General features: G+C 49.5%; 1 protein-coding gene across 2 annotated transcripts in view; it reads right to left on the bottom strand.

Annotated features, from left to right (window-relative positions):
• Positions 1-16,043, bottom strand: part of LOC138502971 (zinc finger protein 271-like) — a 364,755-nt gene that overhangs the window by 24,299 nt on the left and 324,413 nt on the right. The gene's annotated exons all lie outside the window — the stretch shown is intronic.

Below are 16,043 nucleotides of genomic sequence, written 5' to 3'. Positions count from 1 at the left end.
CACAGGGATGTCTTTCAGACTTCCCAAGGCTTAAATACCTTCTCTGGGACTGACTACTGTCTCCCAGAGCATGTAAAGTTAAATTGACTTTACTAGTCTCTTGAAATATACAGACCAGACACACACTATCTTCCCACAGAGTGCTGGAGGGGTTGCCTAGCTTCCCCTGAGTCAAAAAACTAATTTAACAGTAAATGTTACCCTTTCCTACTTTAAATGGCTGGTGGCAGTGGTTTAGATCAAACTACTTCAATATGACGCCCAAGACCTATCTGTAAAAGCAGGTGCCGGTCACCTTTTTTTGCCATTTCTTTTATGAAAGGTCCTTCTTGTGTTTGTCTCTGCGCGCCAAACCAGGTTTGGTACCTTTGTTGGTTGGCCTTTGGCGGGCTTCAGTGCTGAAGCCTTCCTCTGGCGCCCGAATATCTGGGATGGACAGGATGTGAGGGAGGTGCCCGAAACTCCCTGTGCTTAGTCTCCTAAGAGACCTGAATGCACTCTGGCGTGATTGGCCAGCTGGCTATCCGGCAAGGACAGCCGCCCTGCTGGGCAAGTGACAGCCAGGCCGGAATTAATGGGAGAAAACTGTTTAAAAGCAGGTCTCTGGGACTTGGAAAGCAGAGTCGACCACTGGAACGATAGAACCAAAGACTAGCTGAAGGAAGAGGACTGATGCAACTCCTGGACAACCGGTGAAGCCCTACTGCAGGTCTGAATTGCCTGAAACTCCATCAACAGAGAAGCCCTTCAAGGTTAACTTCTTCCCTTGTGTTTGGTGGGAACAACCAACTCGCAATCCACCTGGACACTGTCCCCGCCCTGGTCGAATTTTCTTCAGAGTGCAGTTGAAAACCGGATAGCCAGGGGGAAGGAAACCAGCTTGTAGACTTTAAGGCACTCGCACCTTAAACTGACGTTTTGCCAAGCTTGTGGCCTATCCCTGAGCAGTGCAGGAACCTCCCAACGTCCTTCTTCTTGTCCCCACGACTGAAGCTCAGGAATAGCGAGATCTGCTCGAACTGCCAGGAACGACTGCCTCAGCTACAGCTCTTCTTTGCAAACGCGGTCTGGAAATCTTTTCGACAACGGAGAAAATTTGTGAAACTTTCGTCTTAGAAGGCTTCTCCTTCCCTAAACATTCATCTAACTTTTCATCTGTGGCAAAGACTTAACCGTTTACTACCAGAACTGTGCTATCCTATACAAAGACTCTGAACCATTGACTTTGGCCCAGGCCTATGAACTGAATTGCTTGTTGTAGTTTACTGAAACCCTTTGCCCCACCTATGAAAGTATTTGTGCAGTTGTCTTTTTACCCCTTTTTAAAGTATCTGAAGTGCCAATTTGGCTCCCACTGCAGGGGAGCTGCACTTGATCAGTAACTTATTGGTTGTGTATTTGTAGTATTAGGAGATGATATTGAGCTGCTCTTGCTAGTGTAATGTTTTCAAACTGACTGTGTAAATAAATGTATATTCTTTTACCAAGAAACCTTGAGTAAGTGTTTGTTTGAATCAGTGGGGGTCATTACGAGTATGGAGGTAGCCATGATGCTATTAGCGCCATGGCTACCCACAAGACGCATACCGGGTCCGGGTTCCCTGAATGGTGAAATACCGGGCCATTCCAACCTTGGAGGACCCGGTATTTCCCCATTCAGGGAACCCATCCCCATTCCCATTCGTGCCCCCATAGGGCTCAATGGGAATGGGGAGGGAGCTAACGACGGGCCCGTTGTTAGCTCCCTGGTCCTTTAGCGGCTCCCACTAAGGGCGCCTGGTAAAACCAGCCGCCCTTAGCGGGACCCGCTAAAGGACCTCGTAATGCGGCGGTAAGGGGTTAACGGCACCGCCACCCTTACCGGCACGGTTAACCCCTTACCGCCAACCTCGGAATGAGGCCCACTGTAGTTGTTGGTCCTATGTGTAACTTGTGCTACTGCTCACTCAACTCTTGAGATAAGTCTGGCTGCTCAGCCACTGCTACCACATAACTGTGTAGTACAGGCTTGTACCAAAGGTGCAATTGTACTGACACTTGTAGTCTTACTTGCATGTAGTGTTCCCCAAGGGTACTGCATCTGATTCTGCCTAACAGGGAGGGAAGTTAGAGATGATCGCAGTGATGACTAGAAGGATACCTAACCCCAAGGAATGAAAGTGTCACGATCTTCACGCTATGCTCTGAGAGAGAGCAGGGTCACATCAGTCACAGTGTGGGGGTGTAGGGGCAGCCCCCTCAGACCCCTCCACGGAGGAGGCCGAGCCTTTGTTTCGGGACTTAGTAAACAGGCCGGTTCCAGCCTCCTGGTTGCTACTATTGGTTACAAAAGACCAAGGCAACCAATGGGAGGGGGTGTAGGCTCAGGCTGCAAGGAGCCTAGTTAGGGCAATGTGAATCAGCCATCTTGGAAGGGCCCCAAGGCAGGGCAAAGTACAAGAGATTTACAGAGCAATAAAGTAAAACAGAGCTTAGTGGCTGCACAAGAAAAGGGATAGCGGCTGAACCCTGCAAACTACAAATGTGATAGCGAGAGAGTATACAAGTCCCTATACTTTTTTTTTTTTATTAGTAATCTGGTTTATTACAAACCTTTTACTACAAAACATCAATTAATAGATTATCCAATTCATCAAATATATAATGTTCCAGAATCAAAAATTCTTCAAAGTGGTGACTTCCAGCCATGATTGGACTACCCTGAATATAAGCGATGTGTGCCTGCCTGGTAGCAAAGAGGACCAGCGATCGTCTTTGGACATTGGTGTAGCTTCTGTTTGCAATATGTTCCGATATTGCTGTCTCGTTTCAGCCAGCGCATCCCAGTCCATAAGAATATGTTGTATGGTTTCCGCTTGGTTAAAATAGAAACAACAGTAATTCAGATATGATTTTAGTTGCTTCCGGTGTATTAATGCTTCTCTTGTCGGAAGGAGGTTCAGCCTCAAACGCAAGAAGTCTCTACATTTTGGACACAGAAATTTGAGTAGATATTGTGGCAGCTGTTTTATTGCATTACAGTCATTAACACAGTTTATGGAGAGTTTGTATTTGGCCTTGCTTTCTTGCGTCTCCATCCAGTCCATCCATTGAATTTATTTTTGGATCATGCAAGGATACATTTTTAGGACTTCTTCTGATGAGTCTAATGCACTTGGCCATCTAGAGCAACTGGCTTTCCAATGATTCAGTATTTCTATTTGCTGTGTAGTTTTTCGATATAGATCAAGTGACTTCCACTGCACTATCGATTGTGTCGCAATTTCAAACCTTACCCATACAAACGGAAAGGACTTTGGGCGAGACAGAACCCTTCTCCAGAAAGTATCTTCTAGCTGGTCGAAAATTGTCCACGATAAATTGAGAGCAGCTTCTGCACCAAAGGATAGAATTGGAATAACCTTCTGTCAGTAGAATGTTAATACCGGACTTGCAGAGAATTTCCCATATTTTCGATGTAGTAAATAGGCTTGACGCGCCAGAGAGCGCACTTTAGTGTGAAGGGCATTTCCCCAATCATGTTCTTCTAAAGCAGTATTGATCCATAACCCTAGATATTTTATATTTTGTACTTGTGTCAACTTGGTTAGGCCCAAGTAAAGGGAACAATTCTCTTTACGCTGCCCATGCTGGTTAGAGAAAGACATTGGGCCTCATTACGAGTCCGACGGTAACCGAGGCGGTAAAACGCCTGGTTACCGCAAGACTCGTTTTACCATTCCACCTCCGTGACTCCCGGAATTACCAGGGCATTACGACCCTGGTGTCCCGGGAATTCCTGAGGCGGAATTCGGTAAATCCCCATTCCCATTGAGTCCCATAGGACTCAATGGGAATGGGGAAGTGGAAACACCGGCACCATCTCGTGATGGTGCTGGTGTTTCCACGTCCGCCTGCAGGCGGCCGGTGTTAAACCCGCCAGGTCAGACCTGGTGGGAACGCCACCTCCCGCCTGCAGGACTCGAGATTGGGCGGTCCGGAATTAACAGTGGTGGTGGGTTTACGGCCACTGTTATTTCTGGACCGGCCGACCCGTAATGAGGCCCATTGTTTGGGTTTTTGTAGAGTTGATGGTTAGCCCATTGATGCCCAGGTTGTTGACAAGTGCATTTAGACTATGTTGAAGACCAATCAGTGTTTTGTCTAACAACACAACGTCATCTGCATATATTATCCAGGGTACAGCACTACCATTTAAGATAGGTGGAAATGTTCGTACTTCATGTTGGGATGTATTCAGATCGGAGATATACAAGTTGAACAGAAATGCAGCAAGTTGCCAGTCCTGTTTTAGTCCGTTCCATGTGTCGATTTTCTTGGATAATGCGCCGTGGTTAGATAACCTGACCTGAACTAACGTGTCAGAGTACAGCTCTTGAATGGCAGATATCAGGTTCGGTGGACAATTCCACATCTGTCGCTTCAGCCACAATCTCCGACGGTCGACAACGACAAACGTTTTTTTAAATCTATGAAAACAGCATAGATTTTCGTTTTCGCTCTCATTGCTTCCAGTTTTCGGAGATTTATTAGCAGAAGATTGATGTTAGTTCCTGCGCCTTTAAGGAACCCGGTCTGCCTAGGATCCATTCTATTGGCTTGTTTTGCCAATTGTGTTGATTGCCTGTAAGGAACCCGGTCTGACTAGGATCCATTCTATTGGCTTGTTTTGCCTGTTGTGTTAATTGCCTGTAAGGAACCCTGTCTGACTAGGATCCATTCTATTGGCTGGTTTTGCCCATTGTGTTAATTGCCTGAGCAGTACTGAAGAAAAGAGTTTTCCCAATGGATCTAACATGGCAAGCAGACGGTAGTTATTTGGAGAAGCTCTGGCTCCTTTTTTTAATACATGAATCAACGTCTCAGTTTTCCATGAAGATGGAATCTGGTTTGTGTCCATTATCGTGGAGAACAGGGAAGCGCAGAAATCATCACATGCTTGTTTAGCTTCAAGCTATTGTTTGACAGCCCATCTGGCCCAGGTGTTTGTGAGGAATTAAGTCGTTTGATTTGCATCAGGATATCATCCTTATCCCATTTGATGTTCCATTTTGAAATTGTATTCTTTTTCCGTAAGGGTAGCTAGGATGGGGGCTTCACAAAAAGGATGGCAAAATGTCCCTATACAAGAAAAGGGAGAGCGGCTGAAGAAAGCAACCTACCATCTGATAGCGAGAGAGTATACAAACCCCTATACAAGAAAAGGAACAAGTTAACTGTTCTTCTCCAGCATGGGTCTGGCATGGATTCACATGCTCATGAATATTCCCTGTCGTCATGCTGGGAATCCTTGGTAAAAGAAAAAACAGTTTCACTTTCGTTTATAAATTGTCTTTTTCCTATAAACTAACCACTGAGCTCTGGGTCATATTGCCCCCAGCCAATGACTGCCCTCTCCCCAATCCCCTCCTCTGGCAGCCATCTTCAGATTTGGTAGCACGTAAAGTGGCAGTATGACCAAGAAGAGCCACAAGGGGCAGGAGGGAGAGTTCCCATGTGAATCCATGCCAGACCCCATGCTGCAGAACAACAGTTACAGGTAGGTAACATGTTCCTTCTCCAGCATGGGGCCTGGCATGGATTCACATGCTCATGAATAAAGAATACAAAGCAGTACCTTCCTACACAACCACGGGAGGCGGCAAGGCTCAACAGAAGCAATTACTCTTTGCTCCTCACCAGGCTCGCCTTCAAGCAAACAGGTTGCGTAGCACTGCTTGGCTGACTCTGTACTCCTCCCTGGAATGTCGACGTTGTAGAATTTCATGAAGGTGTGCGTAGACCTCCACGTAGCAGTCCTTCAGATGTCCAGCAGGGGCACACCAGACAGGAACAACAGACACGAACGATCGTTGCAGTGATCACTCTGGTAGAATTGGCTCCCCTATGGGGGTTCGAATGGGGATGGCTTCCCGGAAAGGGGAAATACCGGGTCCTCGAAGGTTGGAATGACCCGGTAAGACCCCATTCAGGGAACCTGGACCCGGTATGCAGTATGGGGGTAGCCATGGCGCCAATAGCACCCTGGCTACCTCCATACTCGTAATGAGGCCCCATCTTTTCCTTGTCGGATGAAGAAATAGCCATGCCCTGCAGCTCTTCCACGCCCCCTGCACCCTTTCTTTGGGTCCTGAGGGGTCGGCATCAGGCTAAGGTCCGGCATCCTCTTTTACAGAGTCTTCTCCAATGGCTTGGCTGAAGCCTCCCGCCTGGGAGGAAGAGCCACTCTGACCGCCTCTGGGGTAGCCTGGATCGGGGCAGCCCCTTTCGCCTTTGAGAGGGCGGCAGCAACCATCTCGATAGAAGAGGATGATTTGTCCCGTTTGGTCTTCTCAAGCAAATTCCCTGGGGTAGATTACTTTCTCTTCGACGAAGAGCAGGAGTGATGGCTGGAGATTGAGGCTGATGGAGTATGAGCGTGCCGAACCATCGCGGGACCTGCTTGTGCGGCATCCCCGACGGAAGTGGACTTGCAGCGATTGGCCTGGTCTTGGGACCCAACGGATGGATCGCTCTCAAAGAACTTAGAAGCCCGCTCTGGCTGGCTGGATATGGAGGATGCATGCCCCTGTGGACCACACAGGGTGGAGGCCCTGGCTTTGAGCCACGCCGCCAGTCCAATGCGACGATCCTTCATCGTGTGCTTGGAAAAGCCACCACAGATCTCGCAATCTTCCTCCTTGTGCATCGGGTGAAGACAATAAAGCACTGGGAATGCTTGTAGTCCGTGAAAACATTCCAGAAACTGCAGCTGGTGTAGAGCTTGAAGAGGGAAGTCCTGTCCTTCTCCTCCAAAATGATCCGGCACGGTGCAGGCCTGATGGCCTTCTGGAAACTTCCAAAAAGAAAACACTCAACAATTTCACCCTTGAGGGGCGATGAAAGATGCCGGAAAATGGGTCCCCGTTAATCATAAGATTGATCGATGGAGCACAAGGCTCGATTGACCGAAAAATAAGAGTAAATTCTTACAAAAAGTGCAAAAACGCAGTAAAAGCTCGAGAGGTAAGCACAAGGACTTCCGACACTTGAACGTGCAGTACAAATCTGAAGATGGCTGCCAGAAGAGGGGCTTAGGGAGAGGGCAGTCATTGGCTGGGGGCAGTATGAACACAGAGCTCAGTGATTGGTTTACAAGAGAAACTGTTTTCTTTTACCGACAGGGAATATTCATGAGCATGTGAATCCATGCCAGACCCCATGCTGGAGAAGGGAGTGCGGCTCAACTCTGCAAACTACCATCCGATAGCGAGAGAGTATCAAGTTCCTATACCAGAAAAGGGAGAGCGGCTGACCCATGCAATGTACCATCTGATAGTGAGAGCCACTGAACCCTGCAAACTACCATCCGATAGCGAGAGAGTATACAGGTCCCTATACAAGAAAAGGGAAAGCGGCTGAAGCCTGCAATATACCATCTGATAGCAAGAGAGAGTATACAAGTCCCTATACAAGAAGAGGGAGAGCGGCTGAACAAAGCAAACTACCATTGGGTGGCAAGAGAGTATACAAGTCCCTATACAATAAAAGGGAGAGCAGCTGAACCCTGTGAACTATCATCTGATAGCAGAGAGTATGCAAGTCACTATGCAACAAAAGGGAGAGCTGCTGAACCATGTAAACTACCATCTGATAGCGAGAGAATATGGGGAGAGGCCAACAGGCAAAGACGCCGGGCAAGGGACAAGGCCTGAAGAACTCTCCGCAGCTCTCAGCTGCTCGAGACTGCCTACTGATACCAACAGGCCACGCTTGAAGGTAAGAGGCTACAACTCGTCAAGAGGGATTATCCCCCAGTCGCCAACTCTCCTTACGCTTCTCCACAGAACCTCCATGGCCTCAGAGCGCGCACACACTGCTCCCCTCACCGCTCTCATCCCCTGCCTACCTACTTCAGGAAAGCTTGTCTCGGCAGAATGATCTCCGACACCCCCAGTGCTCTGTGCATCCCAGCACGACTCTATCTTCCTCCCTTCTGCCACCTCGCGCCACATCCGAGTGTCGCCCTACCAGGCACATGTGCTCAGGCAATTACCCAGGCTGAGCAGACCTATCAATAATGCCTCTCCTTCTGAGCCAAAATCGTCCGGCCCGCAAGCCGACATTGTATGCATTCTGCCATGCAGTCAAAAAGACTAGTTTACCCCAAAGTGGCCCCATACTTTTGTTGTTGCTGCTACCCTACCACCTGTTTTTGCTCCGCACTTGCCACCCAAAGTGTGCCACTAAGAGATAATGGGCCTCATTACGAGTTTGGAGGCAGCCATGGCGCTATTAGCGCCCTGGCTGCCTCCAAACTCGTGTCCGGGTCCGCGTTCTCGTAATGGGGACTTACCGGGGTATTCCAACCTTGGATGACCCGGTAAGTCCCCATTCTGAAAACCATTCCCCATTCCCATTCGAGCCCCCATAGAGCTCAATGGGAATGGGGAAGGAGCTAATAACGGGTTATTAGCTCCATGGTCCTTTAGCGGCTCCCGCTAAGGGCGGCTGGTAAACCAGCCAGCCTTAGTGGGACCCGCTAAGGGACCTCGGAATGCAGCGGTAGGGGGTTAACGGCACCGGCATCCTTACCGGTGCCGTTAACCCCCTACCGCCATACTCGTAATGAGGCCCAACGATTGGGATGCCCCTTTGTTGCCATCTAGTGTTACTGCCACTGTGTTGCCGGATCTATTGCCACATAGTGTTACCGCCACCCTACCTCCCGTTGATACTCTGAATATACTACTGACCTACAATGCATTGTCTGAACTAATGCAGCGACCTACTGTTAGCACCACTGTGATGCCTATTGTTGATGCCTTAAGTGCGCCACTAAGAGGTAACGGGCCTCATTCCGAGGTTGGCAGTAAGGGGTTAATGGAGCCGGTAATGGGGCCGGTGCCGTTAACCCCTTACCGCCGCATTACGAGTTCCTATAGCGGGTCACGCTAAGGGCGGCTGGTTTTACCAGGCCCTTAGTCGGAGCCGCTAAAGGACCAGCATGCTAACAACGGGCCCGTTATTAACGGGCCCGTTGTTAGCATGGTCCCCATTCCCATTGAGCCCTATGGGGGCTCGAATGGGAATGGGGAGGTACCGGGCACAGGTTCCTTGAATGAGGAATTACCGGATCCTTCAAGGTTGGAATGGCCCGGTAATTCCTCATTCGAGGAACCCGGACCCGGTATGCGGTAAGGGGGTAGCCATGGTGCTAATAGCACCATGGCTACCTCCAACATCGTAATGACCCCCAATGACTTGTACACCCCTTTGTTGCCACCTAGGGTTACTCCCACTGTGTTACCTGTTATTGAAGCACACGTACCTTTACACATAATGATCTGTTGCCACATTGCGTTGCCGCCACCCCACCACCTGTTGATGGTCTGAATATGCCAGTCTCACAATGCCTTGTCTGAACCAATGCAGCGACCTACTGTCACTGCCACTGTGACGCCTACTGCTGATGCCCTAAGTGCGCTACTTAGAGATAAAGATGTGTACGCCACTTTGTTGCCACCTAGGGCCTCATTCCGAGGTTGGCGGTAAGGGGTTAACCGCACCGGTAAGGGTGCCGGAGCCGTCAACCCCTTACCGGCGCATTATGAGGTCCTTTAGCGGGTCCCGCTAAAGGGCGGCTGGTTTTACCAGGTGCCCTTAGTGGGAGCCGCTAAAGGACCAGCATGCTAACAACGGGCCCGTTGTTAGCTCCCTCCCCATTCCCATTGAGCCCTATGGGGGCTCGAATGGGGATGGGTTCCCTGAATGGGGAAATACCGGGTCCTCCAAGGTTGGAATGGCCGGTAATTCCCCATTCAGGGAACCTGGACCTGGTATGCGGTAAGGGGGTAACCGCCAACCTCGGAATGAGGCCCCTAGTGTTACTGCCACTATGCTACCTAGTGCCCTCAATGCCACACCTAAACATAGCGACCTGCCGGCACCATTGCTGCCACCTACTACTACGATTGTGCTGCCAGGGGATACCTTCCGGGTACCACTGATTCAAAATGCAGCCCCTACCCACCCGGGTTCACTTAGTTGTGCCATAATTAACGCCCGGTCACTTACAGCTCATGCTCTTGACATTCACGACCTCATCACAAATGGAAACTTAGATCTTCTGGTCATTACTGAGACCTGGCTCCATGAAGCCTCAGGACCAGCCTTAGGCAAGACCATCCCATTTTAAAAGGTGGTGGGGTAGCCCTCATTGCCAAAGAGTCTATTGCAATCTGAAAGGTCCAAGGTGAACTAGGCTTTAACAGCCATTATCTGCTCGTTAAAGTTTGCCCATAACCCAACTGCACCATTGCCCTCCACATTTTGTACCGTCCCCCCGGACCTGTTACGGATTTTTAGGACTCCCTCCTACATGCCATTTCGGAAAACCTTAAAAAAATCTAGCAAATCAATCCTCCTGGGTGACCTCAACTTAGACCTGAATGATCCTTCCGACTCACACGCAGCTACCCTCAACAAAGTCCTCTCCACCTTAGGTTTTAAACAAGCAGTCACTAATCCTACCCACATAAAAGATTGCACCCTTGATTGGATTTCCCACCACAATGGCAATCCCTCCATTGCCTCCATCTCCCTGATTCCTTGGTCTGATCACTACACCATCGACTTTGAACTCAAATTTACCAAGGGGCCTACAACACTTCTGCCCCCTCTCCATCCTGCCCGTGCTAGGAGCTCCTCCTTCTCACCAAGGAGAGACTCCTACCTCACCTACTTGTGCCGGCCCTTCAACCACCCTTCTCAAAAAACCAGATACCTTGACCGTCAACTACATCTCGACCATCTCCCAAGCAGTAGATGCCATAGCTCTTCTCACTTTCAGGAAGGCCAAACGTACTAAACATACTGGAGGCCTCATTACGAGGTGGGCGGAATGGTTTTAAGGTCACCGGTAATGGTGCCGGTAAACACATTCCACCCTATTACGAGGTTCCATTGCGGGACCCGCTCTGAACGTCTGGTCAGACCAGAGGTCCTTTGCGGGTCCCGCAAGTGGACCAGGGAGCTAATAATGGGCCCCTTAATAACATGCCCGTTATTAGCTCCCTCCCCATTCCCATTGAGCACTATGGGGGCTCAAATGGGAATGGGGATGGGTTTTTTGAATGAGGAAGTACCGGGTCCTCCAAGATTGGAATGACCCGGTAATTCCTCATTCAAGGAACCCGGACCCGAGTTTGGAGGCAGCCATGCCCTTATTAAGGGCATGGCTGCCTCCAAACTCGTAATGAGGCCCTCATTCTTGATTCTCACCTGAACCTCTTGAACTACGAGCCAAGAAAAGAATGCCCTCTCATCCTGGCTAAGCAAAGCTAATCACTCCACTAAACTAACCTTCAAAACGTTATCAAAACAATATGAAAAAGCCATTATTAATACCAAATCAAAGGGCCTCATTATAAGTCTGGCGCTCCCGTAATGAAGGGGGCCGGTACGGGACCGGCCCCCTTCATTCCGGGAGTGCCGATTACAAGCTTCCCATTGCGGGACCCGGATTGCATGCCTGGCAAACCCAGGCATCCTTTCAGGGTCCTGCAAGGGGAAGAGGGAGGCAATAACAGGACAGATGTAATCTGCCCATTATTACCTCCCTCCCCATTGCCATTGAGCCATATGGGGGCTCAAATGGGAATGGGGATGGGTTCCTGCAAGGAGGAATTACCGGGTCCTGTCGGAGTAACCCGGTAAGTCCCCATTGCAGGAACCCGGTAATGGTGCCCGGAACGGAGGCAGCCATGGAGCTAATATCTCCATGGCTGCCTCCATTCTCGTAATGAGACCCAAATTCATTTAACATCAGGATCTCAAACGCCAAGTCTGGATCTAAGGAAATATTTGCCATCTTTAAAGTACTTGAATCGCCAGCTCCCACCCACCCTCTCTAATACAAGGAATGGTGTAATAGTGTCCAGCAAGCCATGTTGGACAAGCTGAATTTGCTGAAAAACAAAATCATTGATCACCAACAAGCCCTGGGAAAACGTATCTCAACGGTCCTTTGTAAACCTCCCACTGACGTTCCGCTCTTTTCCTTTAAGGAAATGAGCGAGCTTGAAGTGGCAGCAATGCTGAAAACTATCAAAACCTCAAATTGTAAAAGTAGATACTTGCCCAGCCCAGATAATTAAAGAGAGTGCAACCACCCTGACACCTGTCATCACAGCCTTCGTTAATGCCTCTTTCACATCTGGCCACGTTCCTGCCTGCCTAAAAGAGGCTTGGGTACGACCACTTTTTTTTAAAAACGGCACTTGACCCAGAAGTCCCAGAAAATTAACGGCCCATCACTACAGGCCCCCTTTTACTCATAATCCTGGACAAAGCAGCTTGCCTGCAGGTACATAAATTCCTAGAGTCCAACACCCTGCTGGGTCTCAGGAAGTCCAGTTTCAGGCACGGCCATGGGACCGAAACCACACTACTGAACTTAAAAAACCAGATTGACGAGCTCAGGGACGCAGAAAAACCAGCCCTCCTACTGCTCCTAGACCTGTACGCAGCATTTGACCTGATGAACCATGAAGTTCTTCACCATCACCTCTCCTCTGCTGCTAACTTCTCACCTAAAGCCACAGCCTGGGTCACTTCATTTCTCCTAGAAAGAGTGATGAAGGATGTTTCCGATCAAGCCAGTGCTGACCCTAATTTCATTAAGTGTGGTGTCACTCAAGGATCCTGCATCTCACCTACCCTTTACAACTTACTCATGAGGCCTCTCTTTAGCTTCTTGGATGTGCGTGGCATCACACATACTAACTATGCTGATGACACGCAGATCCTCATACCCCTCACAGGCGACTACGAAGCCGACAGCAGAGATTCAAACTTGGATGGCAGAAAATTGGCTGTGCCTCAATGGCGAGAAAACTGTGATTTTATTTATAGGCTCCCCAGGAACCCTCAAGAAACTTGACCTAAAATACAACTCATTCTCAGTTGATAACACCCCCATCACCCCATCATGGTCTCACATGATGTGAAAACCTTGGGGGTCTACCTTGACTCGAACCTCTCAATGAAAAGACAAGTGAACGTCATCTCATCTGCCGCGGCCTACCACTCCAAACTGATCACGGCAGCTAGACCTTTCCTAACAAAACAGAATTGCCTTACCACAGCTAGAGCAATTGTTGTGTCTCGGCTGGACTATTGCAATGCTCTTCTGGCTGGCACTTCATCCAAAAACATTAGAAAACTTCAGACAGTCCAAAACAATGCACTTAGAGCAGCAGCTGGCATTTCTAAACGTGACCATATTTCAGCAATCAGAAAACGTGTCCAGCTCCCCATCAGGGGACACATCCTGTTCAAAACCCTCGCACTCAGCCACAAATGTCTGCATGACACTGCACCCCTTCTCCTCTCACAAATGATTGCCAAACCCTCCTCAGAAAGACCTACCTGAATGGCTTACATAAATAGGATCACCATTGCCAAGACCCTCAGAGTGAGAGCAGGAGGAGCCAGCTTTCCAGTCATTGCTGCCTCCAACTGGAACTCGCCCCCCCACCGCCCCCACAAGAAAGAAACATTAACTTGTACACAGCATTTAGGAAAGCTGTCAAAATGTTGTTGTTAGTATGACTGCATCATGTGAACGTCTTCTGTAATGTACTTCCTGTATATGCCTTTTCTATACCAAGCTAGGCCTCCGCTCAACAAAAAGCTAAGCCTAAAAATCTTAAACTAAGACACACGGCCCCATTACGACCCTTGCGCTCCCGGAACGAAGGGGGCCCCCCTTCATACCGGTAGCGCGTATTACGAGGTTCCCGTTGCAGGACCCGGACCAGACATCTGGTAAAACCAGATGTCTTTTCCGGGTCCCGCGAGGGGAAGAGGGAGCTAACAACAGGACAATGCAAACTACCATCTGATAGCGAGAGAGTATACAAGTCTCTATGCATGAAAAGGGAGAGCGCCTGAACCATGCAAACTAGCAGTGGGTGGCAAGAGAGTATACAAGTCCCTATACAATAAAACATAGAGCCGCTGAACCCTGCAAACTACCATCTGATAGCGAGAGAGTATACAAGTCCCTATACAAGAAAAGGGAGGGTGGCCGAATCATGCAATGTACCATCTAATATGTTACTGTTAAAGGATATTTATAATGCACACTATTGCCACTGGAGTGGTCCCCTGGCGCTCTGGCGGATCTAAAAAGGAAAGAGGGTAGGGTGGGTTAGTAAGGTTGAGCGGGAAAAGAGCAAGAGAGCTGTGATGTGCTGTTGGCAGCCTCAGTTCGGCTAACACCGTTTGCTGAGCTTAGGTGTCCTTTTCGGTTGGTAGCCGTCATGTGTTGTTGTGCAAGGCTATGGGGGTCATTACGACCCTTGCGCTAAGTCGTTAACGGCGCCGTAAAAGGCTGCAGCGCCGTTAACCACTTAGCGCCTTACTACGAGGTCCCTTTGCGGGACCCGACCTGAACGGCTGGTCTGGACCAGCCGTTAAAGTAGGGACCCGCAAAGGGACCTCGCAGGCAATTACGGTACCGCAATTGCCACCTTCCCCATTCCCATTGAGCCCTATGGGGCAAACATGGGAATGGGGAAGGGCCATGGGGAAATGGGGAAATACCGCCCCGCCAACCTTGGAATGGGGTGGTATTTCCCCATTTCACCATGGCAGACTCGTTACAACACTGGTACCAACCATGGTGCTAGTAGCGCCATGGTTTAGCGCCGGTGTTGTAATGAGGTCCTATGTGTGTTATGTTTTGTTGTTGCGATGTAGTGAAATGCATGTGGTTTGTAGTGCTTTGGTTGTGTTTGTGTAGAGTGGGAGGTGTATGCAGACGGGTGAGATTGTTTAGTGGGGTTGGTTAGTAGCATCAGTATTTAGAAGCAAAGCATTCCAATCTTCACAATCCTGTCTAGATGAGGCGCAGTGTCAATCTTTACAATTCTGTCTAGATGTGACGCAATGCTAATCTTCGCAGTTCTGTCTAAATGGGACGCAGGTTAATATTCACATCTCTATCTCAATGTAGTACACGCTACTATTCACACCTCCATCTCAAAGTGGCGCAGGCCAACAAACAGTTCTACCGCAATGTGGCGCAGGCTAATTCAATGTTGCACATGCTAACATCCATCCTTCCATTTCCAACGTGGAGCAGGCCATCACCACATGGGAGGAGATTGCAAGTGGATTCATCGATCCAGAATCCATCAAGGGGATTGGAGAGCAGGAGTACGGGGCAGCTACTACAACAGAGGAAGGTGAGTGAACCATCACATCCACCTATTACAAAACATGATGTGACACAAGTGAGGTGGGAGTCAAAATAGGCAAGGCAATTCCCATACCCAAGGCAACATCAACTCACCAACAGAATATTGATTGCCACCCCCTGCACCATACGCATGCTGCATGAAATCTGTAAACCCATCCATGCCCATGTCCCCCCCACACCTAGACAATCCATTGCCACCAGCCATGCAATCATTGCCAACATGTCCCCTCAGTACACCAAATGCCACACAACAGAAATGAAATCATGCCTGAATGTATCAAGATATAATACTGCCACAAATCACAGCTGCCATTTGGCAATCTCACTGATGACCTGCATCTCTTCTATCCCCCAGGCACCGATGAGGAAGGTGGAACCCAGGACAGGGGGCCAGGCACATTCAGTGCAAGCAAGGGGACCAGGGACACCGCAACCCCCTCCTCCAAAAAATTTCCTCTGACCACTCCCAGTGTGCCATGCAAGGCATCATCTCTGCAGGGGGCACCTGCTGCGACAGTGCCAGCTGTACCACCGGCCACCACGGACGTCCTGTCCACAGAGGTGGTTGAAGAGGCCGAAGAATTTTCGGGATCGCCCAACCCAACACCCATTGGCCCCCCCTCACCCCCTGCGGAGACAGAGAGCCTGGATGACCCATGTCTCCATGACTCCGACCTAGGGGACTCGGACACCGGCATATTTGAGGAGGACAGTGCCCAGGACGAGGGCCCCACGCAGATGCCTGCCACCACCCAGCCCTCCACCACCCAGCCCTCCACTGGTACACCTGCGACAG

The sequence above is a fragment of the Ambystoma mexicanum genome, chromosome 11, assembly GCF_040938575.1.
Source record: "Ambystoma mexicanum isolate Mex_15411 chromosome 11, UKY_AmexF1_1, whole genome shotgun sequence".
NCBI classification, from domain to species: Eukaryota; Metazoa; Chordata; class Amphibia; order Caudata; family Ambystomatidae; genus Ambystoma; species Ambystoma mexicanum.
The sequence above is the reverse complement of the archived record's forward strand: the minus strand, read 5'-3'. Positions and strand labels throughout refer to the sequence as shown.